Source organism: Bubalus bubalis, chromosome 22, assembly GCF_019923935.1.
Source record: "Bubalus bubalis isolate 160015118507 breed Murrah chromosome 22, NDDB_SH_1, whole genome shotgun sequence".
Taxonomy (NCBI): domain Eukaryota; kingdom Metazoa; phylum Chordata; class Mammalia; order Artiodactyla; family Bovidae; genus Bubalus; species Bubalus bubalis.
Window position 1 is genome coordinate 59,353,676 of NC_059178.1, and position 18,195 is coordinate 59,371,870.

The 18,195-nt window shown below is 50.4% G+C and overlaps 1 protein-coding gene across 7 annotated transcripts in view; it reads right to left on the bottom strand.

The window, feature by feature from the left end:
• ZNF516 (zinc finger protein 516) overlaps positions 1 to 18,195 on the bottom strand; it is a 101,155-nt gene that overhangs the window by 56,789 nt on the left and 26,171 nt on the right. Inside the window, exon 1 of one of the 7 annotated variants that reach the window (XM_025273616.3) lies at positions 475 to 1,743. The exons of the other annotated variants lie outside the window; for them this stretch is intronic. The gene's annotated coding sequence lies outside the window, so the exon portion shown is untranslated. Of the gene's footprint in view, positions 1 to 474; positions 1,744 to 18,195 lie in introns of those variants that run through there. 7 annotated transcript variants of the gene reach the window in all.

Sequence of the window (18,195 nt, forward strand, 5' to 3'; positions counted from 1 at the left end):
AAGGATACTGCAGTGGGTTGCTATGCCCTCCTCCAGGGGATCTTCCCCACCCAAGGATGGAGCCCATGTCTCTTACATCTTCTGCATTGGCAGGCAAGTTTTTTACCACTAGCACCACCTGGGAAGCCCCAAGTTGGTCCATAAAGGATGTTAAATATCAGAACCTCCAATTCCTGAGAACTAAACATCTGAAACCCAGGCACAAAGACAAGACTCATGGAACAAGAAAAACTCAGCTGATTAGGGATCGTAAAAGGCAACCTATGAATGCACCTGGAAATTAAATGAAAATTTCAAGGGGTAAGAATTGTTCCAATCTCCAAACACTCCTTCTGTAGCCAGTGTTCCTTCCCTCTCTGCTCCTCCCTGCAGATTGGGGCCACAGAAAGTGAAATGCTCTCAGAGCCAAGAGGCTGCTCTCGGGATTCTGCACACAGACCCCAACCTTGCTGTTCAGGTGTGGGCAGAACTCACCCTAGAGCTGACTCCTGTTTCCAGGGCGTGAATTTCAGGAGATGTCCTTCCCATCTGGGCATGCCCTCACCTGTCAGGTGCTGAGAATCGGGAAAGGACATGAGGAAACCCCCTGCAAAGCACAGCTTCTGAGGGCCACTCAGACCCCCGGGCACAGGCCAAGCCAACAGTCACAGACAGTGAGACACCTGCCCACTGGGGCCTCGCTTCTACTACCAGGAGCCTCCCAGCTGGCCACAGAGCAAAGAGGACCGACTGTAAGCGCAGCCCCATCCATTCTAGCAGAGGCAGGAGAGGCGGCTCAGGTGGTCCCAGCCAGCATCCAGGCTCACCTGGATCCCAAGGATGCGGCTGGACTGTCCTCCTTTCCATGGGGGGGGGGGGGGCATAATGCTGCCACCTTTGCTGCCAGAGAAATCCACATTTTGTTTCCTTATTACAGCCTTGATGTTTAGTTTCTGATTCCCCAACACCCCCAACCTCCCAGCCAAAGACTAGATGCTTCCACTCTAGAAACCCAATGCTAGAGAATATACTTTTCATTTCTTATCTGGGCTTCCTGAAAAACTAGCTTAAAAGCTTCATGCGAAAGGCAGCAGGGTCCTGCAATTTACAGGAAAAGTCTTAGGCAGGGCGTCCATGGTGCCCGTGAACCAGCACAGTAAGCTCTTCTTTCTCTTTTGTTTTCCACTTCTCTGCCCACCCCCATCATTCAACACTAAGCCCTGCTGTCCCTCTGAGAATGACCTGGGATGTCTTTTTAAAGAACTTAAAAATATTTGGAGGGAGAAAATGGAAAAACACCATAAGGGTAATGACCACTTAAGCTCAGAACACCATTATCGTTAAGGAAATCATAACGTTTACAAAACTGGCTCCACCACTAAGTGACCCCCTTCCTGAAGCCCACGGTTGACTCACAAAGTTTCTTGCAAACGTTTAAAGAAAGAGTCAAAATGGAATTTCCCACAACTGGCTTTCCTTAGTCAGTGGCCCAATCAATAATCTGCACGATCGTTTTTAGCTGCAAGCAAAAATCGCTGCTTAAGACGGGTCATCACTTCTTTTCCACAAAAGAAAAGAATGGTGTTGTCAGGACTTCCAATGTAAAAATGCACATGGGCGGCAGCCCCAGTTAGAAGATTCAGGAGGACCTTATTGGCCCCATATTCCATAGCACTGGGCTTCCCAGGTGGCACTAGTGGTAAAGAATCTGCCTGCCGATGCAGGAGATGTAAGAGACTCAGGTTTGATCCCTGCATCGGGAAGATCCCCTGGAGGAGGAAATGGCACCCCACTCCAGTATTCTTGCCTGGAGAATCCCATGGACAGAGGAGCCTGGCAGGCTGTAGTCTATGGGATCACAAAGAGTCAGACACCACTGAGCGACTGAGCCATCCCCAGCCTCCGTGAGCCTGAGGGTCTCAGATGGTTTCTCAAACCCTGCTCTGGTGGTGAGCGGTCCTCCTCCAAACACTGCCCTTTGAGAGAAGTTTTCAGCAAATACATCCAGGTACTAAACAGCCGCTATTACACTCTCTCAGGCAAACGCACGCCATGTGCGACTTGGTGCTTCAACTTTTCCTAAAACACTTTAACCTAAGATAACTAGCCTTATAAAGCGCGTCACTAAATGTGAGCTTTTTACTCAGACCTTCCATACTTCTAACAACACAAACATTAGGAAGAGGGCAGAGAACATGCATGTTACGTGTGTTTTAGCTGATACACGACCCATGTACATACACACATGAAGCACAGCCCCATCGGAGTCACATTTGGCCCATAAAGAACCACTTTTGTTGTTGTGTTACAAAGTTTTTCCAAGGCTGTAATTGGGAACTTGCCTGGGAACTTGCCAGACAAGCCTGTAATTTAATTGTTTAGGCATGAAAATGGCTTGCTGATTAGGGTTTTAAAATAGATTTCCAGTGCATCATTCCGTTTATGTGTGTATGTGTGTGTGTGTGTGTGTTTCTCAAAGGAATGTAACAAATAGTTTGAAGCTACTTTTTAAAAATGCCTTACGTAAGTTTCTTTTTGAAAAGGTTAGGCAATTTTATATTTATATAAGTATTTGTATTTATATACACCTATATTATTTTATGGGCTTCCCAAGTGACTCAGTGGTAAAGAATCCACCTGCCATGCAGGAGACTAGGGTTCAATCTCTGGGTCAGGAAGATCCCCTAGAGGAGGAACTGGCAACCCAATCCAGTATTCTAGGGGGGAAATCCCAGGGATAGAGGGGCTGGCGGGCTACAGTTCATGGGATCGTAAAAGAGTTGGACACGACTTAGGGACAAAACAACAATAACAATATTATTTGATAACTACAATAATAAAAAGTAAAATATTTGTTAAAGAAAATATAACTCTGTATTCATAACTTAAAAATGCATATCATGGGGATGGGGGAGGGTTTTAAAAGAGGGCAAAAATATCAACATCTTGGAAATAAAACACGTCGCTAAACTTTAAGAAACGATCCTGTGAAGGCACAAACAGCAAAGCAGCAGGTCAGAATGAATATATGTGAGGCACTGCCACGCCTTAGAGAGACTCTCTTCTCACACCTGCACAGCACAAATGAAATACGTGGACTTTCTCAAGACTGCTGACACTGGAGCTGGGATACGTTTAATCTGTGGGTAAATGTTTCAGCGAATAAATCACTCCTGTAAGTGAGGACCCTGGGAACTGAGTCTTGGACCAGACACCACGCGGAGAAGTCACTTCCTGCAGGGCCCCCGGCGACCCTGAGAACAGGCTCCGGGACCTAGCGAGCCCCCCCCACTCCCCTGCCGACAGCAAGGCCTTTCTGAACAAGCCCTGCAGGCAGGGACCCAGGACACACACCAGGAGGAAACTCCCTGTGACCACCAAGCTGTCAGACCTGTAAGAACCAACACACGACCACGGTCTGCGTCCCACCCCCGTCCAGGAACCGCTCCGCCGGTGGAATCCCCACTGCGCGGTCGTCGGGCAACTTAGCGAGGGTTTCATCACAGTCCCTGACGGCCGACTGGGTGCCAGGCCACGTTGGGGACCTACGCGCACGGGTAACCAAGCAACAGGCTTGCCTTTGCAGGTCCCAGATATCGGAAAGGAACACGGAGCCACACGGCAGCCACGGGGCAGGGAGGGCAGCGACGACCTGCCCAGGAAGCCCGGGCAGCCTGGGAGCAGGGGGCTGTGGGCTCAACGGGCCTTCAGAACGAGCCCCTCGCCCCTCGCCCCCAGCCAGGAGTGACCCCAACATCCTGTGGGCTGGACCTCTGTTTCACACCTAAACCCACACGCCTGCCTTCCTCTCACACCCACGTGGGCCTCCCAGCTGGGGGCCTCTCTCAGACTTCAGCTCATTGCAGGCTTTTCACACCAGGAAAATGAGGCCCAGACTCCCCCCAGTGGGCTCCTAAAGGCCTGAACCCCCATCGCTGGGGTCCCTGGGCTCTCAGCCAGTGATAGTGCCTGCCCCACACCCCGCTGCACACCTGCTCACTCCCGCCTCTGAGCCCTCAGGCGTGCGGGTCCTACGCACTGCCCACTTTCTCAGGTGTGGTCTCTCCGCACCATCCTGACCCCTTTTGGCCCTATGACCAGGTCAGACCCACGTTGCTTCTCCCCCCCTCGCCAGCCCTGGACCAATTCCAGTGCCTGTCTGGACATGGTTCTGTAACAGCTTCTTTAACGGGTCACTCGTGGGTTAGGCATCCTACAGTGAGAAGGCCAGTTCGCCAAGTACCACTGACTCCTGATGCCAGAGCGGAGATAAGCAGGCAGCGGGCATCACAGCACCATAACAGGTAGTCTAGACCATGAGCTCTGAGGTTGGGCTACCCAAGATCCAAACCCAGTTCTGCCACTCCCTGGGATCAGCCGTGTGACCGGGAGCAAGTGTCTCAGTCTTTTAAGTCCCTGGTCCATTTTTTCATTTTTTTAAGTGTAAATGATAGTGATGTGAACTGCATTATTTTTGTGAGGATAAATGCAGGCAAGGTGCAATGTTTAGCACATAATACATGGTCAACATATAGTAGGTGTTGTTATTAATAATCATTAAATAAATTAATGAAATGGCAGTGCAGCACGCAAAGATACTGAGTCCCTGACAGTGACACTGTTTGGTTCAAAAGGGGGAAATGAAAGTTTAGGAAGCTAGGATGGAAATGGCTAAACAGTAACCCCTGTGTCTTCACTGGACCCTGGAGGGTTTGTTGCAGAGGTCATTAAATACAATTACACAGTGTTCCCCCAACAGCTATAATTGTCCACAGTGCACAGGATCCAACCTGCTCTGGCTCCATCCAGGCCCCATACAGTATGGGATATTAGACTATATTTGAGAATTACTGTTCTGTTAGGTCAGTAATACAGGAGAACATTTCTAGCTTTGCGGGGTGTATAATCAAATATTTTGGAGGTGGGTTACAAAAGAGAGGAGCAGGCAAATACGTCAAACCATTAACAAGTGCTTGGGCTGGATGGTGGGTGTATAGATGCTCTTCCCTTACTCTGTCCATTTTTATGGGATTTTGGATAGTTTTCACAAAAGAAGTTAAAAAAAATAATAACTCCTTGCAACTCTGGTTAAGTAACACAATGGGAAACAGAGTTGCTCTGGGGCAGCTGGGTGGAGCGGGTGGGCCCTCCCCCTCACCTGTCTCCCCTCTCCCTCTCCAGGCCCCCAGGAAGCGCAGGGGTCTCTAAGCAATGCACTTTGGGAAAATTACCTTTTGTTAAATTCTAGTATTCAAAACTCAAAGGAAAAAAAATCATGTGAATAATATGAAACTTTCCAAGTGAAGGCAGCATTTACTTTAGGAGGCTGCTTGCTGATGCTCAAGGGACGCCCCCAAACTTCCGTGGGGTGCAGCCTCTGTGCCAACAGGGCAAAGTCAGGCACGAGGATGTGGGCGCTCAGGAAGACCCTCCCATCACGTCCCAGGGCAAAAATCTGGCAAGGCGGCTGAGGTTTCTCTTCCCTAAACAGTCACCTTCTGACCGGTTCAGTGCAGCGCTGTCAGGGGAGAAGGCAGAATGTCCTATATTCTCACACAGTAAGCTCAGCCCTGACTCAACAGGAAATGTCGCCATTTTCTGCTCTGTGAAGTTCACCAACACAAAGCTTTGTATTCATTTCTCCCAAAACCATCAAAATCTGTTCTATCCAGGTCCCATCCTGAGAAAAGAATCAGAGACCCATGCAACACGGAACTCTGTTCTATGTTATGTGCCAGCCTGGGTGGGAAGGGGGTTTGGGGGAGAATGGGTACATGTATATGTGCGGCTGAGTCCCTTCACTGTTCACTTGAAACTACCACAAGGTTGTTAATTGGCTACCCACGCATACATGCTAAATCGCTTGTTGTGTTTGACTCTCTGCAGTCTTATGGACTGTAGCCCACCAGGTTCCTATGACCATGTGGATTCTCCAGGCAAGAATACTGGAGTGGGTTGCCATGCCCTCCTCCAGGGGATCTTCCCGACCCAGGGATCGAACTCAAATCTTAAGTCTCCTACACTGCCAAGCAGGTTATTTACCACTAGCGCCATCTTGGAAGCTTCGAATAGGCTATAACCCCATGCGAAATAAAAAGTTTCAAGTTTGGGGGTGGGGGTGGGGAAAAGATGAGCGTTTCTTTCAAGGGACTCAAACCAGACTCCAGACCTGGAGCTGCAGGAAGAAGGGCACTTCCTGTCCTGGGTCTGGGCTGCTATGTGGACAGAGGCAAAGCTGCGGCTCCAGCTGCTGCAAACCAAGTCCCTTCAGTCCGGGTTAACCACGTTGTGACGCTAAGAACCAGCTGGGCTGCAGGCGCCCTGTGGTCTCCCCTCCCTTCCTCTCCGGGGGTCACCTTGGGGGTGGGGGGCTTCCGGGAGGCGGAAGGACAGGGCTGGGCTCACGGCGGGGGGGCCACTGGGGAGGCGCTGGTGGATCAAGTGGAAACTGAGGAGTCGGTGCTGAGAGTAAGATGCCCTCACGAAGGAGACAGCTCGGGGCAGACAGGCAGGCCGCTCAGGATACTGACGGTATTCTGGCTCCGGAAGGCAGGTCACACAACTCCCAGAGCGGCCTCCGGGGCGACAGTGGGCACCCTCTCCTGGGGCTGGGCCCGTGGGTCTCAGAGACGCCCACCTGCCCTCCAGCGGACAAGGCGGGGGCCTTCCCAGCGAGCCTGGGGCATTCGAGCCGGGAGTGAACATGCACCATTGACACCCTGCACGGGCTCCTCTACCGCGGAGACAGAAGGCCCTTCTCTGAGCCACCGCGGAGGGCTCCGTCACGACGACGAGGGCCCTCTCCCCACGCGCAGGTCTGAGCCCGATGAACAATCCCGGCTTATCGCCCCCAGCCCTGGTCCGGGCCGCCCGTGAAGCGGCGCATTCACCGCCCGGCGCGAGGGCCTCGGGCCGCCTGGCTCAGGCCGGTCAATGATCTATTATGAGCGAGCTCCACTCGCACAAGGCGAAGCGGAGGCTGCGACCCCGAGAATCGGGGCATTCATTGGGAAGCCCGCTGGCCTCCCCCAGCGGAGGAGGACACTGACGTCCCAGCGCCTGGGGGACACTCCCCTGCACCCGGCAGCCAGAGAGCAACGTGCTCGGACTTTTCTGCCAAAAGCACTCGTTTTAAAGGTAAACCTGAAAAATGCTTTGTTCAGGACACGAGGTGACCTGACCAGGCCACAGACACAATGGTGATAAAAGTCCATCTTCCTAAACAAAGCTTTCCTTTAGATTATTTGGCAGGCCTAAATAAACCAATGTGAGTGCCAACGCGAATCCCCACACGTAACCATCTATGATAAGGGTTTATTTACTAAACTCTGCGGTCACTTAAAAACAAGACTCGTTTCTATTCTTGTACCTCAGGCCATAGCCTCTGAATCTTCCACCCATTCACGCGGAAATGCAGAGAAGACCTCAGCGTCATTCCACAAGTAGGGTATCTTTGATGAGGCTGTTTACCACAATGTGTCAAAAACCCAGTACATTACTGGTTGAGCAGACAGAGATGCCATCTTTGCCTCCAGAGACAAGAACATCCCCTAACAGAAAAGGCAGCCTTCCGAGACCCTTGCTAAAGGAAATATAAATTAATGTGAACATATAAGCTGCCCACATGTCCTTTTACTAAAATACAAAAACTCGCAGTCAGCTCTGACGTTACAGGGGAACAACAAAAGCAGATGAATACACAATATAATTATTGATTACATTCAGAAAAGGCCCAGAATAAACAAGGAAGGACTTGTGAATATTCTTTCCTGGCCATTAGTAACATATTCTGGAAAACCCAAAACAGTTAAGCCTGAGAACGAGGCATCCGCGTGAAAATAAAGATGGTGGATTTTTCTTTTTTTTAGTCTCAAAAGGAAACAGGGGTCCTTTTCCTTGCTTTTTCTGCTACTCTCCAAAAATGAATCCAGCAAAGCTTTTTATTTACTAGTTCCCAAGTCTCATATTAAATAGTGGCCTTAGCAATCTATTTATCCTTTAAAAAGGAAACTTCACAAAACTGGAAAAGGAGGGGGGGTGTTGGGGAGAAAAGTATCTGGAGCCAGAGGCTGCTCTGCAGTCTCCTGCAGATAGGGGTCCTGCTGGAGCCCCAAGTCCACCACAAAGAGCTGGCGATCTGGCGGTAAACCCAGCTTCCTGGAGGGCCCCGCACGGCTGAGTAGTTAATGATCTTGTCAACATTTCCAATAAGAGCCGGGCTTCCAGGAGCTCAGAACTGTATCTCCCCCAAGCTGGGCGGCTCCCCGAAATCTGTCGTCGCCCAAGGGCTTTATTAAAAAAAAATACAGGAAAATCACTCGCTATTCAGTTCGGCAGCCACAAAAGCACAAGTTTTTTACTTTCACTCTTTTTCCATCCTGCACTGAGACGATGAAAGGCAACATTTCCACTAACTCAGAAACACTGGAAACTCATGGATACCGAGAAAATGAGGACTCATCAGTTTCTTTTTTAAAACAAACATGGATCACCAGAAGGCCTTAGACAAACGGCAGGGAAAATCCTGTTTAGAGGTCTTTACTCAGGCAAACCTCAAACGTGTAGAAACTGCCACCAATTTGGTGTCCAATTTTAGTTTTTTTTTTTTTTAGAAATTAATCAGTGGTGAAAACAAAACCGTCCTGGGCAGACACATTATACTTTCTTACTATGGAACACTTCCTGGTCTAATGACACGCCTTTTTGAAACACCTATTAACTCATTGTATAATAAATACATTTTAACTGAAATTTGCTTCTAGAAATAAGCTGCATCCTATTTCATGTAAATCAACAGCAAAGGGCAATATCTGCCCCCAACACACACACACTGACCTGCTTTCTAGCCTTTTACTTAAAAGCAACATTTCTCTCCCAGTATAAGAAAACAGATCGCCATTAATACTTCTCAAATATTATCTCATTCTTCTGTGCTTTTGTGAAAGCACCTGGAAGTCCCCACCACCGAGTAAAAGAAAGAATTGAGCCCAAGAATACAGAGGGAGATAATTGCGTGCAGTAAGCCATAAACCATCCTGTTAAACATTACCTTCCGGGGTAGTTCTGTGAGCACAGAACTCAGCCCCAGAAATGCCTTGTGAGGAGCACACAGCAGATAAATACTTCAAGAAGCAATTGTACTAAATTCTAAGCAACAGCTTACAAGCATTTTCTGTAAGGGTACACTGAATTGAGTCCATTTTGGCAGGACAGCAGAAAGGCATCTCATGCAAGAAGTTATTTAAGATTCTGTTTACCACTGTACCGACACCAATCGATACTGTAAGAGGGTCAAAATTATAAAAGGACAAGTGAGTGAGTGATAGTTGCCCAGCTGTGCCCGACTCTGCGACCCCATAGGTTGTAGCCCACTAGGCTCCTCTGTCCATGGAATTCTCCAGGCAAGAATACTGCAGTGGGTCGCCATTTCCTTCTCCAACAAAAGGACAAATCTTTCCCCAAATGCTTTCCTATATAAAGCACATATACCATAACCAGTTTAAGTTTTTCAGATCCACGACTGCCAACAACTACTGTAACATGACCTGGTTTATCACTAACCCAAGCAGCTGGATATTCCAGCCTCTTAAGGAGAGTGATCTATCAGAGAATGTTTACAAAGCACAATTCTTGACAAGAACATGATGTCACATGGCTGTAGGACGTATCCTCCTTCCTGTCTAAAAATATACTTTCAAGCACAGTTAATGACACCTCGCTGCAAGTTCTGAATTCTACAGATAAAAGACTGTCTATACTTTCCCTGCAAGGATAAAAGAATAAACAAACAAAAATCCACTTTCAGCCCCCACAATAACGTTATTGTGTGATTCAGCTACTAAAGTTAAGAAAATTCTGCACAAGGTCATAGACGAACTTGCAGAAATGAGGATGGAAGTGTTTTTCCTAAATTGAAGCATCTTACCCAGCATCAGCTTTTGGAAACAGTAAATATAAAATACAATCAAGTTTTTCCTTTTTTTTTTTTTTTTTTAATTTCAGAGCTCCCAGCCCCACCACATTGGTCCCTGGAGAGAAATGGTATCGAACTTGAAATGGAGTCTCTCCACTGGCAGTCGAGCCTGAATATTTGGGAAGAGCTGTGCTTCTGAGCTCAGGACAGGCCTACGGTGAACAGAGAGGCAGCAAGGGGCAGAGCAGGTGCTGCAAACATTTTCCAGAAACCCAGAGGCCAAGATCCCTAATCAGCGACCACGTCGGTCTGGTTCCGGCTCAGAACCGGGTCCACACTGAAGGGTGCTGGGGTGCCCCTACCTCTCTTCACTCCCCACCTCCACTCGCTACTACACATCAGACCCCAGACGCCCTTTCTCGACAGGGTTTTCCTCTGTTCAGCCAGGTGCTGTAAGCTGCCCAGAACAGGTGAAGGGCCACGTGGGCACTGGTGGCCGACAATCCAAAGCCAGGCCGGTGGCTGCTGGGCTGTCAGGGGCTGCGTCCAGGTGATGGACACCCTGGTCCAGGAAAAGTTACACAGGCCTGGGAAAGAAAACAGCTGGACCTGTGTGTCCTGCCCACGCAATTCGAAACAAAATGCAATCGCCCTAAAGTACGCGTTCCCAAATCAACCGTCTAAATGAGCTTGTCACATTACGTGATAAACACAACTAATGATCAGAAGCTGCCCTGACCTCCCGAGCAGACTGGGCGCGAGGGTGACTAACAGTTCCTGTCCAGCTCAAGGAGCAAGCAGGTCCCCTCAACTTGAGATGCCTTCACAGGGCTCCCCACTCCCAGAGGAAGATGCTATGTCTCCCCACCCCTCCTTGCCCAAGTGGCAGGTGCTTCCTCCACTCTCGCTCCAAACCAGCCTCGGTCCAGCGGAACCCGTCCACCCTCCTGAGCCCGTAACCAGCAGCTGTACCGCTTCACCGACGGGGATCCAAATCCGAGTCTGAACCATCGCCAGGGACTTGTTGGCGAGAGAAGTGAGCAAACCCAATGATGAGCCCAGAGCTCCAGCCCCTTCCGATCCCCAAGTAGCCCAATGCGAGCTGGTGAGTCCCAGCATCGGAGCCCAACAGACGCCTGGCGCCAGGTCGCAGATACTGACCTGTTCCTCAGTGGCCTTCTGGGCACCACCGCTCCCCCGAACAAGGGGCCCGTCCCAGGACAGAAGTTGCATTAAAACAAGAGCTGTGATTCCCACACCGCAGAATCCATGGTACATGATTGCCTCCGTTCACCATGTATCATTGCCTTGCTCCTTGTCTTTCTGGAAGCCACGAGGAGGGCAGAACGGACTTTCACCACCAGACTCCTCAGTGATGTTTCTGACACAGAACTGGACACTGGTTACCGCCACCAAGGCCCCTGCTGCAGGACACTCCTCTGGGAACCATGGCTGCTCCCCCACCTCTCAGGACAGCGACCCCTGGAAAACAGGACCATCCATCCTACGTGCGGGCAAGTGAAGGAGGCCTGGGGCGGGGCGGGGGGGCAGTCAGAGGGGTCAGCATCTCACGTGCCTGGACCCACGCTCTTGAGAAGCCCTGTGTAACGGTGGCCTTTAAAGGAGAGTCATCTGTCACCCACAGCTTCTGCAGTTGTGAGAAATTCATCTTTGGTGTTAGTCACTCAGTCCTGTCTGACTGTGACCCCATGAACTGTAGCCCACCAGGATCCTCTTTTCCAGGCAAGAACACTAGAGTAGGTAGCCATTCCTTTCTCCAGAAGATCTTCCCAACTCAGGGATCAAACGTGGGTATCCCGCACTGCAGGCAGATTCTTTGAGCCACCAGGGAATCTTGTCTCACAAATGTAAAATAGAAGTGTCCACAAGGTCCTTGGGCCAGTGCCTGGGACCTCGTAGGCTCTCAGAGAACTCAGGTCCCTTCTTCTTTCCAACCCAAATCCAAGATTCGGTAACAACGTAAAACTCAAGGTCGAAGCAAAGAGTCGGACACAACTGAGAGACTAAACAACAGCAACAAGGTGGAAGCACGTGGAAACCAAGGCCACTGCACAGGAGAGAGGTCAGAGGCCGGGCGTGAGCCCACATCCCAGGTCTGGGGACTCAGCAGCCTGGAGATGTTTGCTGCGGGCCCACCTGGGCCAGCCGGGCCACCAGGTGGCGCTCACACCTGGGCAAGTGGCTGGCTCACACGGACATCAGTACCTGCGAGTCAGGATGCTGGCCTCAGTCCCGGGGGCGGACGACTGCTTAAAGAAATGCTTCTGCTGCTTCCTCCTTTGACACTGAAAACCCGGTGATTTCCCCAAATCCACAAAGAAACTGTATAGTGTTAGTCGCTCAGTTGTGTCTGACTCTTTGAGACCCCATGGACTGTGGTCCACCAGGCTCCTCTGTCCATGGGATTTTCCAGGCAAGCATACTGGAGTGGGTAGCTATTCCCTTCTCCAGGGGATCTTCCAGACCCAGGGATCAAACCCAGTCTCCCATATTGCAAGTAAATCCCTTACTGTTTTGAGCCACATACGAGTTTGCCCTTTTTGCCTTATTTTGCATCATAATATCTTTCAGATTAAAATCAAAGTTAGTATTTTCCTTTGGGCTTCTAAATGTTTTTCTGAGCATTTCCATCATGGCAGGGCTGTCCAGGCTTCCCTGGCAGTTGGGGGCCTGCCATGGCCACACGGAACCATGCAGTCACACGCACGCCCATCGCCACGCCAGGCGCTGCTTGCGATCCTCCCAGACGAGCAACATCCCCTGCAGTTTCCGTTCTTCAAAGTCAGAGTCTCCTTCACAGCAAACCATCTCATGACTTTACACACAGGACAACCTACACGATTACTGGCGAAAGAAAAAGAGTCACCACCACAGTCTCCTTAACTGCAACTACAATGTACTTGATCGTCTAGAATGTCTGTTCTGGGGAAAACCCCAAAGCCACAAAGGCCTGAGTCCACACATGTGTCCCCGCTACACACGGGGTGCAGAGAAAGATGTGCAGCCCTGCTCATTAAAGACCACCCATAAAACCAAAGATGGAAATAGGGACATCCCAGAGTTTGTAACTAGTTGATCACATCATTGCTTTCGGCACTGAGATGGCTCCTCCCAGCAGGGAGAGGGCAGGTCTGTGCCTCTTAAAAGCCCTCTGCCCAAAAATACTGTCCCAGGAGCAGCAAGCGGCACAAATGTGGGCAGAAAAAAAATCTTACTCATATGCAAACTAAGATCCTTCCCACAAGGCTTTCCTAGACAGTAAAACTGAGAGTCCTCAACCTCTCCGCTCGCACCACGCTCTCTCTGCAGAGCTGCTTACCCAGCTATCTCTCAGGGAGAGATTCCTGCAGAGTTGTGCTGGAATTCACCCTCTGATCCTTCGGTCCTAACAACAACAGAGGTGACCACAGGGCTTCACCACGAGGTGTGTGTGCTCAGTTACTTTTCTATTTACTGTCAGACTCCTTTGAACACATTTCCAGTTAAGCTGGGAAGAGCGGTCCCATGCCAAGGTCAAAGTAACACCGGGTCTTATTAGCCTGTCCTCAATCCGCAACTGCAAAAGAGAAGTCCAACGGATTAAACAGGAAGGAATGCTCGCGGAACCAAATCTGACTTTCCCAGAGGGTGGAGGTGACGCTGGTGCTCAGGGGAAGACACCCCCAGCCTCTCAGAGTCTGAAATGACCAGAAGTCGGTATTAAAGTAACTACCTTTTTAAGAAACGTTTGCTCTTGCTTTTCAACAAGAAAGAAGCAAAGTGCTGTGCCTCTCAAAAGCCCTCTGCCCAAAAATACTGTCCCAGGAGCAACAAGCTGCACAGATGTGGGCAAAAAAATCCTACTCATATGCAAATATCCTTCCCGCAAGGCTTTCCCAGACAGTAAAACTGAGAGTCCTCAACCTCTCCGCTCACACCACGCTCTGCAGGGCCTTTTGTTTCATGGGCTTCCCTGGTGGCTCAGACAGTAAATGTGGGAGACGCAGGTTCGATTTCTGGGTCAATAATATTCCCTGCCAACCCACTCCAGAATTCTTGCCTGGGAAATCCCATGGACAGAGGCGGCTGGCAGACTACAGTTCATGGGGTCGTAAAAAGTCGGACACGACTGAGCGACTCACACATCTTCTTTGGTTTCAAAATCTTGACTGTCCGTCAATGCCAGCTGTCAGCGCATGGCCAACAAAGACCTGCCGTGCAGCTTCCCGAGCCCCACCAGGAACACTGCACCCCGAGTGGCTCATCCTGGACCGCGGATCTTGGGGCAGCACCTCCAGGCTGCCCGGCCCTGGCCATCCGCGCTAACCAAGCAGAGAACTGGAGCGGAGTTCCAACCAAGGTGTACTAGTGATCCCACCCGCTCCACCCCCCAGAAAGTCCTGCCGGACATATCTTACAGCGAGCTACAAGAACAGCTCTTGCAAACATCTTTTAAAGTCTAAAATGAAGTATTTCTGCTGCATGAGCCACAAGCAGTGCGTGGAAGTCTAGCTTCTCCATCATAAATTAAACACACTCTTTGATAAATGACAAGGGCGGGCAGAGATCCCCGGAAATCGGAGCTCATGGTAATTTCCCTTTCTTCACTCGCTCAGGTGACATGTTCTCATCTCCAGGCTTAGCTGGAAGACACAGGTCCCTCCCAACAAAGGGGATGTGAGCACCACTGGTGTGGTCCTGCCAAGCACATGATGGACCCGCCTCTGCAGAGCCAGGGTCCTTGCCGCCTCTTTCCCAGATCTTCCTGGGGGCACCTGCTCCCCCACGCCGGGAAGCTGTCACTGAGTTGTCGGGAGAGAACAGCTAACATGTTTTGAGTGCTTTCCAGGTGCCAGGTATGAGCATATTCCACCCATCAACCCATCTCCCCTGCGAAGGAATTATGGTCATCCTGGCCACTTTATGAATAAGGCAAGTGGGGCACAGAGAGGGCCAGCACCTGGCTGAGGTCACACAGCATGGAGGTAGCCGGGCAGGGAGGCCAAGTGCCTTGCTCTGGAGGAGCTCCACGCTCGGATATTTAAGAGGCCACCTTGGAAATAAAGACGGCAGAACGCAGCAGATGAAAGGGAGAAGAGAAACAGGGGCGGGAAGGAGAAGGCCAAGGGAGGACCAGGCAGGGAGAAGCTTCTAAATCCAGAGGCATGTGATATGCTGGAGCACGCGGGTAGGACCACAGAGACCCCGGTCCCGCCCACGCTCCCGTGCCCACCGCACCCCGATCCAAGCTGCAGGAACACAGAGGCTCTTTGGATTAAAAACACCCAGGTTTCCAACCACTGCTCTTCTGACTTTCCTGGTCCCCAGTGACTCGTTTGAGCACTGCTGGAAATTGCTGAGGTCCCTTGGGAGCAAATATTAATTCAAGCTCCCGCAGTTTCTTGATGTGGGATATTAATTACATTAATCAGGGTTGGGGTCCAGCAGAAGACAGGCACAGCACATGACTGTGTGGCTGCCTCCCCATGCGACTCGGGGCCATGACGTCACTCGGGGACACGCTTCCCCCAGGCTCCTCCTGCATTTGTGCCTCCGTGCCCCCGTGTCACCCCATGCAGCCCAGACCATCTAGGCTCCCACACCATGACGACCACATGCGCACACAGGCCCTTCTCTTCGCACACACTTCACCCCTTGGGCCCTGGGACGTGGGGGGAGGATCCGGAAGAGAGCCCTGCCCGGTGGGTCAAATCAGACCCCGGTGTCTGAACCTGTGGAGGGCAGGGGGGTGCCCTGGGCACATGGTCGGCTCTAGGGGACATGGGCGGAGGAGGGCTCCAGCAGATGCGGAGGAGATGTTGAGGCAGACCTGGAAGGCAGAGGGGACTTTCCAGGTTCATAGCCCACATCTGGGGAACAGAGCTGGCGAGGCAGGCCTGGCCGGGAAGCAGGCCCCAGGGGGCAGGAGGACCCGGAGGGACAAGTGGACAGAGAAGGCCAAGGCAACGGAAGTCCTCACCGTGAGGGTGACCTCAGTCACGCTCCCAAGAACACAGAAAGCTATGTCCCGTGGCCGGGGACCTGCAGCGCCGGGCCCAAGGGCCGGCAGCAACACGAGGATGGGGCCCACGGGGCAGGGGCTGAGGACGAGATTTCCAAAGGAGAGACTAAAAGAGAGGCCAGGACAGGGCTCCCCAGAGGCTTGACCTGAGGCCTTGGTGTCCAGGACGCAGAGTCCATCAGAGGCACCCTTGGGTCTCGGGGAGCATCACCTGGAGCCCAGGGCCCGAGGAGCATGAACCCAGGGCTGGAGGTCCCATTTCTCTGCCTCAGAGAACAACTGCCTCCCACCAGATCTCCTGCCAGCCCGCCTCCCCTCCGCCCACTGAGCACCGGGAGCAGGGGTGACCATTTTCCCCACCGGCTGCAGGTGACAACCGGCTCAGAAGCAAATGCTGGTCAGGGGACACGAAGCCAGGCTCTGGTCCCAGTGCTGACCGTGATCTTGAGAAAGACATGACATGTCACATCAACTTACATACAGTCTGAGCCTCAAAAGCCTTTGGCAATCCGCATAGGCAGCCTCGTTTTCAAAGCAGAAGTTTAGTAATTTCCTGCATCTGTAGACACGTTCAAACTGTCAGTACATTCAATTCCTGATTTTTTCTGTTACCAGACAAATGCATTTCCGTGGATAGGGCAGCCACATGCATCACAGCCCCTCAAGGCAGCTCCATTCAACGTAGGAGTCAAGGCGGGGCAGTTTGAGTGCTTCTGACCACCACCTGGTCACTTCTCGCTCCCTCAGTCCTGCATGGACAGCCCACCCACAGCCTGATCCAGACTTGTACTTGGAGAACGAGGGGACACCCTGAGGGACCTTGGATTTCCGGGACCAGAGCCCTGTCCGCACCCATCTGCACGCAGGTTGCCCAGCACCCCTTCCAGATATACAGACAGGCACCTGGAGGGGGCCTCCCAGGGCACCTGTGACAACATGAAAGTGAGACACGTGCTCCTGGACTGGAAAGGGCAAGAAACGGGCCATCAACCTCTGCTCCCCACTTTTGCAGAAGTGTGTTCATTTACCTGAAATTAGAGACACCAGGATTAAGGCTGGCAGTGTCCCCTGTGTGTGATGAGGAGCAGATCCATGTCCACTTAATAAGAGATCCACCCAAACTAGTTATTTGTGTGACACAAACTCTCACTTGGGGGGAATAAATGGAAATGCTGATCCATCCTCCCCTGTTAACGATCCGGTTTACTCCTCGAAGGAGGGCCTGGGCAGGGTGTACAGCCTGTCCCAGGGCTCCTTCCCATTCTCTATGCCTCCCCAGCCACGAGGGACCTGGGCCGTCTCAGTGTAACACGACTAAGGAGGAACGCTGAAAGAGAACTTCCAGGTCTCAAGCCTCCAACCTCCCCTGTCAGTTTGAGAAGCATATAAAGTTCGTTCTTGAAGAGTTTTTCTTGAAGCTACAGTCTTTGTACCGGTTTAGCTCTGTCTGCCTGAACATAAATAGCTGATGTAGTCAAGTCAGGCTGTGTGCAGAGTTCCCTCGCCTGCTACGAGAGGTTTTGCCTTCTCCCGGCAAAATGTAAAATTAGTAAACCGTGCCGCACGGTGAGGTCACCAGCCCAAAATTACACCCAAACTTATTATTATTAAGGATTTGGTGTCCTGTTTTTCTATTGCTAAGAAAGTTACACTCATTATAGCTTTATATTTAGAGGGCTTTTTAAAAATAAGTTTGAGAACGGATCTATGAATGTCTGTATTGTACAGAGTTAGACAGTTACAAGAAAGTACTCATGATTTTAGCTTACATATTTTCCCTTCGACATTGAAAGAACCAAAAATCTAGTAACAGTTTCCACTACTGCATTTAGGGGAAAAGTGCTTTCTTTCAATGTAAGAAGAAACTTAATAAAATTATTGGGTTGGGCCAAGGGAGGAGATTCACTTTTTAGATAAAAGGGATTTAGGTAATTTTCGTCTCCTGACCACAAAACTTTAATATTTTAAAAAATATAATCTTCATGCTGGGATTAAACAGAGAGTTCATTTTCTCTTTTTATCATCTTTTCTTCCCAAATCCTGGCTTCTGAAAGGTTAAGTCACACTGTACTTAGAAAAACACACATATTTGCCTTATGTTCCTTTCAAGTAATATTCATTAATTTAAAAACCAATATAAGCACTGAGTACATTTAAAAATCGTTAAAATGGTAAACACTACACACACATACACATTATATATATTTTACCACAATAAAAAATGCAAAAGTGTAGATTTTCAATGTTTAAAATCATTTAAAATGTTTTAATTCTGTACTCC